Here is a 14,509-nt window from a genome sequence, read left to right as displayed (position 1 = left end):
TACATTGTTGCAATGACTGCAGTTAAGGCACGGTTGAGTGCCACGGTGATGTTTAGGTGTCTCTGTTGATTTTGCAAGGATTTCCTTTATGTTGTTACTCCTGGTGTGTGCGAATATTGGGGGTTTCGCAAAAATGCCCTGGAAATCGGGTTCATTCTGTAGAATGGGCCAGTGTTTCCGTATGATTTTCTTGTATTTAGGACTTGCAGTTGAAAATTTGGAAACGAGAACCATACGTTGATCTGGATTCTTCTGAGTTTTTGTCATACTTTCTGATCTCGATATGTTGGTGACACGAGCGCGTGCTTGTTGCAGAACGTTGTCGGGGTAGCCTCGTTCAAGGAACCTGTTTTGCATTTCTGTGATGCGATCTTCAACCAAAAGTTCATCAGACACTATGCGCCTAACACGTAGCATCTGAGAAAATGGGAGATGTTTTTTAAGGGAACCTTGATGAAAACTGGCATAATGTAAAGAGTTGTTGCGATCAGTGCTTTTTCTGTAAAGGTCGGTGACCAGTCCTTGTGGAGTATTTTTTATGTGTACATTCAGAAATGCGATATCAGTATCGCTGATGAGCCATGTTAGTTTGATGCGTGGATCTTTGTTATTAATTTCAGTCATGAGGTCATGTAAGGTTTCCTTAGTGTCTGACCATAGAAAGAATAGGTCGTCAATGTACCGCACGTACAATTTAGAATGATTCTGAAAATTCGGGTTGGTGTATATATGATGTCTTTCGAAATTTTCCATATATGTATTCGCGTATGACGGGGCAGCACAATTCCCCATGGCCATCCCTGAAAGTTGTAGAAACCATTGATCATCAACTGTAAAATAAGAGTGATACAGTGTAAAAATCATCAATTCAATCAAAAATGTTTGCATTTTCACGTCAATTTCACTGTTAAGTAAGACTTGTTCAATTGCTTCGATGCCTCCTAAGTGTGGTATGGAGGTGTACAGGGCGCTCACATCGGCAGTACATAAAACATACGATTTATTGTTGGGGTTTTGTATTTTGGAAAGTTTCATCAGGAAATCGGTAGTGTCTTTAATGTAGCTGTCTGATTGAATCACTAAAGGTTGCAGATATTTGTCAATGAATTTTCCAGTCTTTTCATGTATGGACTGCTTGGTGGATACTATGGGCCTGAATGGCGGATCCATAAGATTTTTGTGGATTTTAGGGCTCATGTGTATCGTTGGACTTTTTGGACAATCTATGAGCAGATATTTTTTGGTGCGTTCTTCGATGACCCCATTTTGGAATGCTTTGTGAACAATCTCTTTCAGCAAGTCTTGATATTCATTGGTGGGGTTACAGTTCAATGCCATATAGGTTGAGGTGTCTTCTATATGTTCTTTGAGTTTTTGTCTGTACATCTCGCTGTCAAGTATAACTAACGCACCGCCTTTATCAGCTTTAGTAATTTTGATATGAGGATTGTTAGCCAACGACTTGAGTGTATCTCGATCTTTGGTGGTTAGGTTCTGGATTTTCCTTGGTGTTTTAAAGTTGATGTTAGTGAGATCTTGGCGAACTAAAGTCTCGAACAAGTCTATACATTTGTGACTGGTTGGTGCTAAATATGTACTTGGTGGTCGTAATCCTTTAAGTTCATCTTCTTTGGTGGTGGTTGAAGGAGGTAAAACATTATCGAAGAAATGTCTAAGTCTGAGTTTACGAGTGAATTTGAAAGTACTTACTTCAAGTTCCAACAGATTAGTGGAAGTGGTTGGGATAAATGAAGTGCCCTTTTCAAGTAGTTTCATTTGATAATCACTGATTTCTGTCTTCGAGATGTTGATTACGAGACTTGTTTCTTTTTGGCAATCGTACTTCTCGTGGTTGGTGGACTTATGTCTCTGTCTTTTGTTTTTGCTCCGCCTGGGTCTTCGGGTGGAGTTTGGCCGACCTCTAAAAAAGAATGCGAGGATGCGGGTATATCTTGTGCTTGATTGGTACTTGATGTACTGGCCTGTTCTTTGTTAGGTGGTTGCCTAAAAGGTTGGGGACGCTTAGATGGAATTTTAGTTGAATCTGAATCAGATGATGAAGTGTCAGTGTTCATGTTCGGTGGTTTATTGCGGCGTCTTTGGGCGTAGACGTCGGCCCATGAGTAAACTTCATCCAGCTTGTAATCAAGCGTATCACGGCGGAATTTTCTGACTTTACGTTCAAGTATTTCTTTCTGGTATTTGTCCAAGATTGTTTTAGTGTCTTCAAGTATAGATGTAAGTTCCTCAGGTGTTAGTAGGTTTTTGACTTCATCCTGTATTTCTTTCATTTCTGTCTCCAATTCTTTGAGGATACCAGCCAGTTCCTCTACAATCAATAATATAAGGTCAAGGCTACATTTGTTCAGTATCCCGTTCCATTTCTCAAGGAAGCTTTTAGAATTTTTACATAACGAGGGTTTTAATGCGATGCGTAATCCGCGTGGGATCCTGAGTGCCCGGTGATAACGCAGTAAAGTGCTCGCATGGAGCTTCTGGTTGATGTGTCTTTTAGATAAGTAGATTAATTGTTTCACACATTGTTCCTTGTTTCTGGTGTTAGTGGTGGGGCTTATGTCTTCCTCAATCAGCGCGTAGATTCTGTCTTTTTCTGTTTCATCATATGCCAATGTATGTGCTCTGGCTTCTGTGCTTCTGCTGATATCGTCGAATTGCATTTTGGAAGTGTGCTACCCCACCGAGGGCGGACAGTAGGATAGATCAAAAGAGAGTGTGGGGGGTGCACAACTAGGTTGAGAAAGATGTTGACAAAAAGTTGTTAGAGTTTTGGGTGCTCTCAAAGGGTGGTGTTCTCCGTCTGCACACCACTGAATAATACTGTAGAGTTGTGTTTGCGGAAACCGCAGGTACATCCCCAACGAGGCACACCAGTAATGATCATCAAATGTGCTTCAAAGATTCATTTGAAACATAACGTTTATTTTCTTCAATATCGTTTTGTCTGTTCCGTTTTGGTTATTTACTGATATTCAAAGCATATCAGAGGACAACATCGTTGAACACCTGAACAGTTATATCCAATGCATTTCGGGCTATTCAGCCCTTGATCATGGAAAGGCTGAGGAGGAAGAATACGAGGAAAAGTGTCAGGGGAAGTGTGATGGTATAACATAGGATTACAATGCAAGTGCTCATGGTGCAAGACACTAATTAAAAAACGAATACCAACTAATGGGGTGAAGGGTGAAGGGATTGTGGCGGGATTCATCTATAGTGATAACTATGCAGGGAAGGGTCAGCGTGTAAAGCCGGGTGATAGAATTGGAGTGACTAGTTATCATTAACGAAGTGCTTGGAGTGAGTTTAATCCGGTAAGGGAGTGCTCCGGAGATAACCGGTTGCGTGTTCTCTAAGAGGAGGAAATGCGGGTCCGCGAGTGCGTGAACACTTACTTCATGGTGAATAACGTGGTGGCGCCGAGACGTGTGCTCATGCAGGTAACTGCCGGTTGTCTATCGTGTTGGGGAAACACGGGAGAATAAATAAACAAACAGTGAGAATGGACTAAGACATGCGGGGAGGGTCGTGGTGAAAAGTGAAGCGGCCATGTTGGAACGGTACAGTGGTAAATGGACCAGTGAAAGTTACAGAAGCAAGGTAGAACGAATGTGTGAACAATAAAGGATCATAAACATTTGTGAACAATATGGAATCATAAAAAGCAACTAAATTCAGTGCGGTCATTAAGCCCGTTTGGTCTGTAGCATGTAAATCCATTCGAGTTCTCTCTTTAATAGAAACTTGGTGTTGTCAGTCCCTTCTCTCTTGGAGACAGTCTCTAGAATGATGAATTTCATTTGGGCGATGGTGTGGCGAGCATCAATAAAATGCATGGCAATGTTTGATTTTTCTGATTTCAGTCTGATGTTTGACTTATGCTCGTTAAGGCGTATTTTCATTTGGCTTTTGTAGTTCGGACTGGACTGTTCCCATGGGGCACAGGGTCAGAGCTGATTTGCATATCGCCATTGTCTAACCCGGGGTGGTGTGGAGTGCAAAAAAACGATGGATTTGGGCCCAGATCTTTGGACTGGGTTGAGTGTGTGACATTGATCCACATTCGGTCCATCACCTGTTGTGTTTGCATATTCCGCCCTAAGTGCGCTGGGGATGCCCAGACGTGGGAAGAGTGTCCCGGCGCTTTATTGGAAAAGGAAAACTGCGACAGAATAACATAACACCGATAAAAGAAAGAGCAGAGTGCCAAACAAAAACTCACAAACAAAACAGGCTACTGAGTAAACAACCAAGTTTTAAGGCCTTTTCTAAAAGCCAACAGGCTAGTAGCTCCCCGCAGAGCAAGCGGCAAAGAGTTCCACAACTGTGGTGCCAGCAATCCAAAAGAGCGGCCTCCCAGGCACTCCACACTACTGGAGTCAAGCTAGCCGGGCTGATGAGAGGTGTTACCTTGAATCCGGTCCGGTCCTCGGATGCCTGATTCCGTTCTGGGAAGGACATGGCTTTTGTAGTTCGGACTGGACTGTTCCCATGGGGCACAGGGTCAGAGCTGATTTGCATATCGCCATTGTCTAACCCGGGGTGGTGTGGAGTGCAAAAAAACCGATGGATTTGGGCCCAGATCTTTGGACTGGGTTGAGTGTGTGACATTGATCCACATTCGGTCCATCACCTGTTGTGTTTGCATATTCCGTCCTAAGTGTGCTGGGGATGCCCAGACGTGGGTCCCAGGCACTCCACACCACTGGAGTCAAGCTAGCCGGGCTGATGAGAGGTGTTACCTCGAAACCGGTCCGGTCCTCGGATGCTTGATTCCGTTCTGGGAAGGACATGGCTTTTGTAGTTCAGACTGGACTGTTCCCATGGGGCACAGGGTCAGATCTGATTTGCATATCGCCATTGTCTAACCCGGGGTGGTGTGGAGTGCAAAAGAACGATGGATTTGGGCCCAGATCTTTGGTCTGGGTTGAGTGTGTGACATTGATCAACATTCGGTCCATCACCTGTTGTGTTTGCATATTCCGCCCTAAGTGCGCTGGGGATGCCCAGACGTGGGTCCCAGGCACTCCACACCACTGGAGTCAAGCTAGCCGGGCTGATGAGAGGTGTTACCTCGAAACCGGTCCAGTCCTCGGATGCTTGATTCCGTTCTGGGAAGGACATGGCTTTTGTAGTTCGGACTGGACTGTTCCCATGGGGCACAGGGTCAGAGCTGATTTGCATATCGCCATTGTCTAACCCGGGGTGGTGTCGAGTGCAAAAAAACGATGGATTTGGGCCCAGATCTTTGGACTGGGTTGAGTGTGTGACATTGATCCACATTCGGTCCATCACCTGTTGTGTTTGCATATTCCGCCCTAAGTGCGCTGGGGATGCCCAGACGTGGGTCCCAGGCACTCCACACCACTGGAGTCAAGCTAGCCGGGCTGATGAGAGGTGTTACCTCGAAACCGGTCCGGTCCTCGGATGCTTGATTCCGTTCTGGGAAGGACATGGCTTTTGGAGTTCGGACTGGACTGTTCCCATGGGGCACAGGGTCAGAGCTGATTTGCATATCGCCATTGTCTAACCCGGGGTGGTGTGGAGTGCAAAAAAACGATGGATTTGGGCCCAGATCTTTGGACTGGGTTGAGTGTGTGACGTTGATCCACATTCGGTCCATCACCTGTTGTGTTTGCATATTCCGCCCTAAGTGCGCTGGGGATGCCCAGACGTGGGTCCCAGGCACTCCACACCACTGGAGTCAAGCTAGCCGGGCTGATGAGAGGTGTTACCTCGAAACCGGTCCGGTCCTCGGATGCTTGATTCCGTTCTGGGAAGGACATGGCTTTTGTAGTTCGGACTGGACTGTTCCCATGGGGCACAGGGTCAGAGCTGATTTGCATATCGCCATTGTCTAACCCGGGGTGGTGTGGAGTGCAAAAAAACGATGGATTTGGGCCCAGATCTTTGGACTGGGTTGAGTGTGTGACATTGATCCACATTCGGTCCATCACCTGTTGTGTTTGCATATTCCGCCCTAAATGCGCTGGGGAAGCCCAGACGTGGGTCTGAGGCACTCCACACCACTGGAGTCAAGCTAGCCGGGCTGATGAGAGGTGTTACCTCGAAACCGGTCCGGTCCTCGGATGCTTGATTCCGTTCTGGGAAGGACATGGCTTTTGTAGTTCGGACTGGACTGTTCCCTTGGGCACAGGGTCAGAGCTGATTTGCATATCGCCATTGTCTAACCCGGGGTGGTGTGGAGTGCAAAAAAACGATGGATTTGGGCCCAGATCTTTGGACTGGGTTGAGTGTGTGACATTGATCCACATTCGGTCCATCACCTGTTGTGTTTGCATATTCCGCCCTAAGTGCGCTGGGGATGCCCAGACGTGGGTCCCAGGCACTCCACACCACTGGAGTCAAGCTAGCCGGGCTGATGAGAGGTGTTACCTCGAAACCGGTCCGGTCCTCGGATGCTTGATTCCGTTCTGGGAAGGACATGGCTTTTGGAGTTCGGACTGGACTGTTCCCATGGGGCACAGGGTCAGAGCTGATTTGCATATCGCCATTGTCTAACCCGGGGTGGTGTGGAGTGCAAAAAAACGATGGATTTGGGCCCAGATCTTTGGACTGGGTTGAGTGTGTGACGTTGATCCACATTCGGTCCATCACCTGTTGTGTTTGCATATTCCGCCCTAAGTGCGCTGGGGATGCCCAGACGTGGGTCCCAGGCACTCCACACCACTGGAGTCAAGCTAGCCGGGCTGATGAGAGGTGTTACCTCGAAACCGGTCCGGTCCTCGGATGCTTGATTCCGTTCTGGGAAGGACATGGCTTTTGTAGTTCGGACTGGACTGTTCCCATGGGGCACAGGGTCAGAGCTGATTTGCATATCGCCATTGTCTAACCCGGGGTGGTGTGGAGTGCAAAAAAACGATGGATTTGGGCCCAGATCTTTGGACTGGGTTGAGTGTGTGACATTGATCCACATTCGGTCCATCACCTGTTGTGTTTGCATATTCCGCCCTAAGTGCGCTGGGGAAGCCCAGACGTGGGTCTGAGGCACTCCACACCACTGGAGTCAAGCTAGCCGGGCTGATGAGAGGTGTTACCTCGATACCGGTCCGGTCCTCGGATGCTTGATTCCGTTCTGGGAAGGACATGGCTTTTGTAGTTCGGACTGGACTGTTCCCTTGGGCACAGGGTCAGAGCTGATTTGCATATCGCCATTGTCTAACCCGGGGTGGTGTGGAGTGCAAAAAAACGATGGATTTGGGCCCAGATCTTTGGACTGGGTTGAGTGTGTGACATTGATCCACATTCGGTCCATCACCTGTTGTGTTTGCATATTCCGCCCTAAGTGCGCTGGGGATGCCCAGACGTGGGTCCCAGGCACTCCACACCACTGGAGTTAAGCTAGCCGGGCTGATGAGAGGTGTTACCTCGAAACCGGTCCGGTCCTCGGATGCTTGATTCCGTTCTGGGAAGGACATGGCTTTTGTAGTTCGGACTGGACTGTTCCCATGGGGCACAGGGTCAGAGCTGATTTGCATATCGCCATTGTCTAACCCGGGGTGGTGTGGAGTGCAAAAAAACGATGGATTTGGGCCCAGATCTTTGGACTGGGTTGAGTGTGTGACATTGATCCACATTCGCTCCATCACCTGTTGTGTTTGCATGTGTAAAACTGAGGCTGTGTCAAAAAGCATATGTGATGTATGAGAACACCCACAGCAACACTCCTTGAATGCCATTGCCTTCCTCCATATTTACAAGGCGATGAAAAGGCATGCAGGGTGGCTTTGGGTGGCCTTGTAGATATGGGCTGGCACACTGTGCTTCAGGAGTGTCACAAAAGTGACCCTCTGGTGGTGTAAAAGTGCTGCAGGGGCATTGTAAATATGCCTCAAGTCAAGTCAAGTCAAGTCATAGAATTTATATAGCGCACTACATACCCAGAGGGTTTCAAGGCGCTTAGGAAGGGGAGGAGGATTACTTGTCAAATATCCACGTTTTAAGTTGCTTTCTGAATGCTAAGTGGTTCTGGGTAAGGCGAAGGTAAGCGGGGAGTGAGTTCCATGTTTTAGCAGCCAGGTATGAAAAGGATCTGCCTCCCATGGTGGTCTTGTTGATGCGAGGTACAGTGGCGAGGGCTTGGCTAAAAGAACGTAGTTTTAATAGCACATTGAAGTACCACACGTTTAACACTCTGTTACTGCTCTACTCCAGGGAATCGCTTGATTGTAACTGAAAGAAAAGTAGTGCCCTGCAGTTTGGATCTTAACAGAAATTCACCCTTCCTTCCTCAATTAATCTCTCCTCTTTGTTTTCTCCCCTTCTCCCTACCGACTCCTTCTCCCTATCCCTCTCCTCTCTCCCTCTCTCTCTCTCCCTCCTCCTCTCTCTCTCTCTCCCTCTCCCTCTCTCTCCCTCTCTCTCTCTCCTTCTCTCCCTCTCTCTCCCTCTCTCCCCCCTCTCCCCTGCCCCCCTGCAGTGGAGAGAGCAGTCTTCTACAGCCCCAGGGTGCAGAGCTGTGCTGGGCTCCCAGACGAGGCTGGAGAGTGTCCAGGGTCTTCCCAGAATCCTCCGCACTCTCTTCTGAAAACCTCTTGGTGTCTCCATCCAGGTAAACACCTTTTGGCCTCTTGTTTCTGCATATTTTAGTACATGCCATGTTCATGTGTGTTGGGGTTCAGCCATGTTAGTGACGTCACTCTGGGACAGTAGATGCTGAAAGTGAGGGAGGGGGTTGATGACGCGGGGATGACGCAGTCTGAGGTAGTAGTGGTAAATGTAGGCTTCTTACTACTACAGAGTGCAGCTCGATGAACATATCTGCCTTATACCAGTGGTGTATCAAGGATGCCAAGAGCTCTGAAGCAGCTACAATTGTAGTGCAGAGGGCCCCGGAGAGCCCTGGGGCCACTCACAGCCCTGGGGCTCTTCACAGCCCTGGGGCCCCTCACAGCCCTGGGGGCCTCACAGCCCTGGGGCCCCTCACAGCCCTGGGCCCCTCACAGCCCTTGGGCCCCTCACAGCCCTGGGGCCCCTCACAGCTCTGGGGCCCTTAACAGCCCTGGGGCCCCTTGTTGTATGGCATTTTAGGATCCGAGCAAAATTTACCGATTCATGCCCTTATATAGGTACAATTCACATTGCCCTTATATAGGCATAGAAATCATAACCATATTTAGAAATAGCCCATGCTGTCCAAATACAGGCATGGCTGCTTCCACTCGTTCCAAAAAGCCACAACGATTTCTTGGAAAACTCGGCTTAAGCAGTCACGGACATCCCCTTGCTTGAATATTGATTTGTCCAAGAATTCATGGAGTTTTCAAAGAACTACCATTCCCTTGGGGTTCTTTGATGACGTTATTGTGCCCGACTTTACGTCAAACTAGGCACCTTCATGGTATAAATATGCCTACACTTGCCCTAGCAAACACACAGTGGTTCGGAGCAGCTCGACTATCTACTTGCCCGACGGAGCTCGCTACATCAAGTGCCGAAGGAAGCCTACCCTCCAGCTGACGCACTGATCTAGAGGCTGCATTTCTCCCGGCGAGAATCCAGCTCCAGGGTTTCCAAGCTCCCCTTCACGGGGTGTTGGGAAATCGAGTCCCGAGACAGAGATACCAGACCTCCTTCATTCTAAAACCAAGGTACAGAGCTGATTAGACCCTAAGCGAAATCTTGGATAGATTCTTGGCAAAGAAAAACTAAACCTATGCTACACCTCACTTACTTCTTCCCTCGTACTAGACTTAGATGAGGTACATTGGGGTAGGCGTATTTTAGAAGCACCAGTTGAGTACTTTTAGCCTTTGTTATTTATGAATGTATTTATCTATGGTTTAGAAACCATACAATGCTTTTACAGTATTATTTTATAATACTCTTCTTGCTGTACGCATTATACTTTGCAGCCAGTATTACGATTGTAGCAGTTCCCTTTACTTGCATGAGAAAGAAGACTGTTCAATAAATCTATTGTTTCTACGACTCTGAAGATACGTTTATTCTTGGGAAAACAAAGTTGTCATGTTTATGTGGTTGTCAGAAACTAAACCCTTCTTGTTTATTCGAGAAAGTTTCTAGTGACCTCTGAGCTAGCTGGCACTCACAATTAAGTCTAATAAATTCGATAGAGACCTAGTCTACCCAAGTCCTAGGCCAAATCTATAGGATATATTATTCCAATGCGCAGAGCCTATTGGGAATATAGGAACTACACTACACCCTCACATCCCTGGGGCCCCTTACAGTCCTGGGTCCCTCACAGCTGTGGGGCCCCTCACAGCTCTGGGGCCCCTCACAGCCTGAGGCCCCTCACAGCCTGGGGCCCCTCACAACCCTGGGGCCCAGTGCACACTTGGTAAGTACTCCGCTCCCTCACACCCTTCCACCTCTCCCTGTGACTAGTAAATATGTTCCTAACAGGCGATGTTGTAGTGTACTAGACTGTTCAGGCTCACATCTCTCACAGCCATGGGCCCGGTGCCACTGCACCTGCTGCGCGCTTGGTAGGTACGCCCCTGCCTCACACCCTTCCACTTCATACTCTGTCATGTAAATATGTTCCTAACATGTCATGTTGTAGCGTACTAAACTGTTTAGGCTCACATCACTCAGAGCCCCGGGCCCCGGTGCCACCACACTTGCTGAGCACTTGGAAGGTACACTCCTGCCTCACACCTATTCAACTTCACAATCTCACATGCAAATATGTTCCTAACATGCATGTTGTACTGTAATCGACTGTTTAAGCTCACATCCCTCACAGCCCTGGGCCCGGTGCCACTGCACCTGATGCACGCTCGGTAGGTACGCCCCTGCCTCACCCCCTTCCACCTCACACTCTGACATGTAAATATGTTCCTAGCATGTCATGTTGTATGTACTCGACTGTTCAACCTCACATCCCTCACAGTCCTTCATCCCTGGTCTGTGGTACCTCCACCATTGCTGATGCTCTTGTGTTACTGTGGACAGCACTTCTATCTACAGCTGTGCAGAGACACACACGCACAGAGGGTTGTGTGTCAGAGTCATTGACTAAAATAATGTCTGGCTTTAATATAGTGTCTAAAATATAATTTACAAAAAGTAAATCTCTTTAAGTGTTAATTTTTAATTCTAATGTATGATACAACAGTAGCGGCTGCTACCGGACCCGGGTGGTGGGTCAGGGTAGGGTCGGGGGATGAAAAAAGAAAAACACACTTGCCTGTGATAGCCGGTCGCCGCCTCTCCTCTGTCCTCTTCTTCCTATCTCCGGTCCGGCAGCAGGAACCAGAAGGAAGCACCTGGGCTGCAATGCAGGGTTGTGATTGGTCGGAACGATGGGAACAGGGAGCCTTTGCATGTTCCTCACCAGGCTGTGTAATCATCCTGGTGGGGAGGATACAAAGTATGCAGGACTGTTTGGCCGGCCCAAGTGGGCCAGCCAGGCAGTCCTGCGCAGCTAAGTAGTGCAAACTACCCCTCGCCCTGCTCCGGCCAGCCCCGACCCACCCGAAAGTCTCTGAAAACTAAAATGATAACACCGATATGTTATTATCAATTTAGATTTCCTTTAGAGTAGTGGGGTGACGCTCCTCTGCCTTAGCTGAGCAGCCGCCACTGGATACTTCTGCCACAATATCTTTGTCAGGCAATATTTATTCCTCAATATTCTGCTCCCGGACCCACAAAGAGGAGTCTCTCTCAGATCCCATCAAACATTCCAACACTTTGTTGCATGAACCACTTTACATGGCTGATCTGGACTCCTCTCGTTTTCTCCTTCTCTTCTTCTCTCACACTTCCACGGTCTCTCTGCCAACTCTCATCCTCTTTTTTTCCTTTCTCTACCTCCCTCTTTCTCTATTACTGTTTCTCTCCCTCTTTCTATTTCTCTTTCTCCTCCCTCCCTTCATCTCTCTGTACCTCTCTCTCTCAACCATCCCTCCATCTCTACCTGTCTCTCCAACCTCCCTCGTTTCTCTCTCCCTCCCTTTCCTCCCTCTATCTCTCTGTACCTGTCTCTCCCTCCCCCTCCCTCTATCTCTCTGTACCTGTCTCTCCATCCTCCTTCTGTTTCTCTTCACCTCTATCTCTCCTCCTCCACCCTCTTTCTGACCTTGCCTCCCCCCCTCTCTCTCTCTGTACCTGTCTATCCCCCCTCCCTGGTTCCTCTCTGACCTGTCTCTCCCCCCTCTCTCTCTGTTTCTCTGTACCCGTCTCCCTCTCCCTGCCCCTCTCTCTGTCTCTCTGTCTCTCTGTCTCTCTGTACCTGTCTCACCCTCCCTATATCTATCTGTACCTGTCCATCCTCTCCTCTCACTGTCTCCCTGTCTCTCTCTCCCTTTCTCCCTTCATCTTTCCGTACCTGTCTATCCCTCCTCCCTCTATCTCTCTGTACCTGTCTCTCTCTCCCTCTCTGTACCTGTCTCTCCCTCTATCTCTCTGTACCTGTCTATGCCTTCTCCCTCCTCCTCTCCCTGTCTCTCTCTCTCTCTCTCCCTCTCTCTCTGTCTCTCTGTACCTGTCTCTCGCTCCCTCTGGCTATACCTGTCCCTCCCTCCTCACTCTCTCTGTCTTCCCCTCCCCCTCTCTCTGTCTCTCTGTACCTGTCTCTCTCTCCCTGCCCCTCTCTCTGTCTCTGTTTCTCTGTACCTGTCTCTTCCTCCCTCCACCTCTCTGACCTTTCTCTTCCTCCATCTCTCACCTTGCCTCTTTGTACCTGTCCCTCCCCATCTCTCTGTTTATTTGTACCTATCTCTCTCTTCCTCCATTTCTCTCTCTTTCTCTCTGTACCTGTCTCTCCCTCCCACCTCTCTCTGTTTCTCTCTCCCTGTCCCTCTCTCTCCGTCTCTCCGTTTCTCTGCACCTGTCTCTCCCTCCTCTGTACCAGTTTCCCAGTACAACCCTCATGATAGACAAGGACGTCTCCCTGGACAGAGCTGCCCCAGGGTGAGGAATGAGCCTGGAACAGAAGATTCCTCTCCATGGAGAGATTTACAGCCTCATCTGAGGGAGACTCTGTGTCTCCACAGAGGTGAGAGAAATGTACCTTTTAACTTTCGAAACACACATTTGTTTTTGAATAAATATACATGTTGTTCTGGATATTTACATGTTAAATGCAAGACTGGATCAGAACACTATTTGTTTTGAATGTACTTTTTGCAGGTCACTGCCTTTCATACATTGAAACCACCTGTGCTCCTGGACAGCCCTGAACACACACTCTGCATATACTTCAGGTTTACCATTGCTGGCCCTTTTTGTAAACACTGACATCCATTAAATGGACACAGGATAAACAAAATTAGGTATAGAAGTAATATGGAAATTATCTGTCACTATGTAAACTATACAACGTACTATCACACTATAGTTAGGGTTGTCTGGCAAATGGTAGTAAGTTTAGGATTTTGGCTTAAGTTAGTTCTGTGAATCGGGCCCAATACCTTTTAACTTTCTACACACATTTGATTTGTTAATGAAAATACATATTGTTCTGAACGTTTACATTGAATTACAAGACTTGCACAGAGCAGTGCTTGTTTTGAATGTGTTTTTTGAAGGTCCCATCTTTCTTATTTTCAAACACACCTTTGCTTTTGGACAGACCAGAACAAACTCTGAAAGTAGTTCAGGTTTGCCAGGGCCTGCACCGCCTGTGGGAAACGTGAACCTGCGGTTCAAAGTAAGATGGAGGCAGAGCAGGGGAGGGGCTTAGAGAGGAGGTGGAGAGAGGACAGATGCAACCTGTCCTTTGACCCCAGGGGTCAGCTGCACTCAGCACACTGGACACACTTGGTGTTTGGGGTTGGCACTGGGTCAGTGTTGCACATAACACAAGCTTGCTTCACCTCCGGGGTTGTTTGATTGACAGCAGTAAAGATGCTTCATGTTATTCTGCATTTACTTTCATAGTTCTAATGCTGCACTCGTTTACAAAGCAATGTATAAAAAGGACGCTTGGATGATGTCATCAGTGATGTCATAAATGATACTATAGAACATGTCATGAGTGATGTAATATGTGAGGTCATAAGCAGTGCATGGTGGGGGCTCAAGGTACTGGTGCATTTCTGGGATTTTTTTACCTTCAAAACAAGGCTGTCACTGGCAAATTTACCAAACTATAAAGTTACTTTAACTTTTGTTTTTTTCAGTGAATTTCTATTTTTTTTTTAAAATGTAAAGTAATATTTTATTACCATATGTAAGGCCAACCCAGCAGGTGGGTTGGCCATGGGACCTTATGTGTTTTAAAGAAAAGTCATCCACGTGGCTCCTCCCCGAGCCTTACTAAGCACTGGGGACCCCATACCTCAAGTGGCCCCCATCCTTGAGGCTTATCAGGCCCTGAGAACCACATCCCCTAAGTCTTTTTTTAAGGGGAGGGGTGTTGGACAGGCCACATGAAGGGCCGCTCTCCCCCGGCTCAACCGGGCCCGAGCCCAGCCACGCAAGAGACTACACACCCCCATTGCACGTCCTCCGTCCCCTCAGGGACCCCTGCCCTCGAACATGTTAACCTCGTGGGTCC

At 47.9% G+C, this 14,509-nt stretch overlaps 1 pseudogene; it reads left to right on the top strand.

Moving 5' to 3' along the window:
* Nucleotides 1-14,509, top strand: part of LOC147663361 (uncharacterized) — a 129,958-nt pseudogene that overhangs the window by 69,663 nt on the left and 45,786 nt on the right.

This window comes from Lissotriton vulgaris, unplaced genomic scaffold (assembly GCF_964263255.1).
Source record: "Lissotriton vulgaris unplaced genomic scaffold, aLisVul1.2 SCAFFOLD_388, whole genome shotgun sequence".
In the NCBI taxonomy this organism is placed as follows: Eukaryota; Metazoa; Chordata; class Amphibia; order Caudata; family Salamandridae; genus Lissotriton; species Lissotriton vulgaris.
This window is presented reverse-complemented; position numbering and strand designations above follow the sequence as displayed.